This window comes from Primulina huaijiensis, chromosome 2 (assembly GCF_012295235.1).
Source record: "Primulina huaijiensis isolate GDHJ02 chromosome 2, ASM1229523v2, whole genome shotgun sequence".
NCBI lineage: Eukaryota > Viridiplantae > Streptophyta > Magnoliopsida > Lamiales > Gesneriaceae > Primulina > Primulina huaijiensis.
In genome coordinates, this window is record NC_133307.1 from 21,228,333 (window position 1) to 21,229,352 (window position 1,020).

Genomic DNA, 1,020 nt, shown 5'->3' on the forward strand with positions numbered 1-1,020 from the left:
GCTAATCAAATACCGAAACGTAATTGCATCCATCACGGGAGAATACGTTTCTTCATAATCAATTCCAGGCCTTTGAGAAAAACCTTGTGCAACAAGTCGAGCTTTATATCTTACTATTTCATTTTTCTCATTTCGCTTTCGAATAAAAACCCATTTGTATCCAACAGGTTTTACACCTTCAGGTGTAAGGACTATAGGTCCAAAAACATTACGTTTATTTATCGAATCCAATTCAACCTGGAAGTCATCTTCTCATTTTATCCAATCATGCCGATTTTTACAGTCACCAAAAGATTTTGGTTCATGATCTTCATTATCATTTATGATGTCGATTGCCACATTATAAGAAAATATATCATCAATTTCTTCTATATCTTTTCGGTTCCATATTTTTCCAGTATTAATATAATTAGTAGAGATTTCATGATTCGCGTCAGTTTGTGGTTCTGACAGATCATTTTCATCATCATGTGTTTATTCAGGAACAACATTCTCTATTTTGTGATCATCATGTGTTTCTTCAGGAACATCATTCTCTATTTTGTGATCATTGTGTTTCTCTATGATTTTTCTTTTCCGAGGATTTTTATCCTTGGAACCGACTGGCCTTCCACGCTTCAGGCGTTTTACGACATCATGACTTTGTTCAATTTGTTTCTTTGGAATTTCAATTCGATCAGGAGCATTTACAGCATGTATATATGATTTAGTTACCCTTTTTGTATCTGTAAATGCATCTGGTATTTGATTTGCTATTCTTTGCAAGTGCACAATTTGCTGTACATATTTTTCACATTGTTGTATTCTTGGATCCAGATGTAACAATGATGATACATACCATGTAATTTCTTTTTCGGTATGTTTCTTGTCTCCTCCTAACATTGGGAAGATTTCCTCATTAAAATGACAATCAGCAAAACGTGCTGTGAACACGTCGCCTGTCTGAGGTTCAAGATATCGAATGATTGATGGACTATCATAACCGATATAAATACCAATCTTTCTTTGAGGTCCCATTTT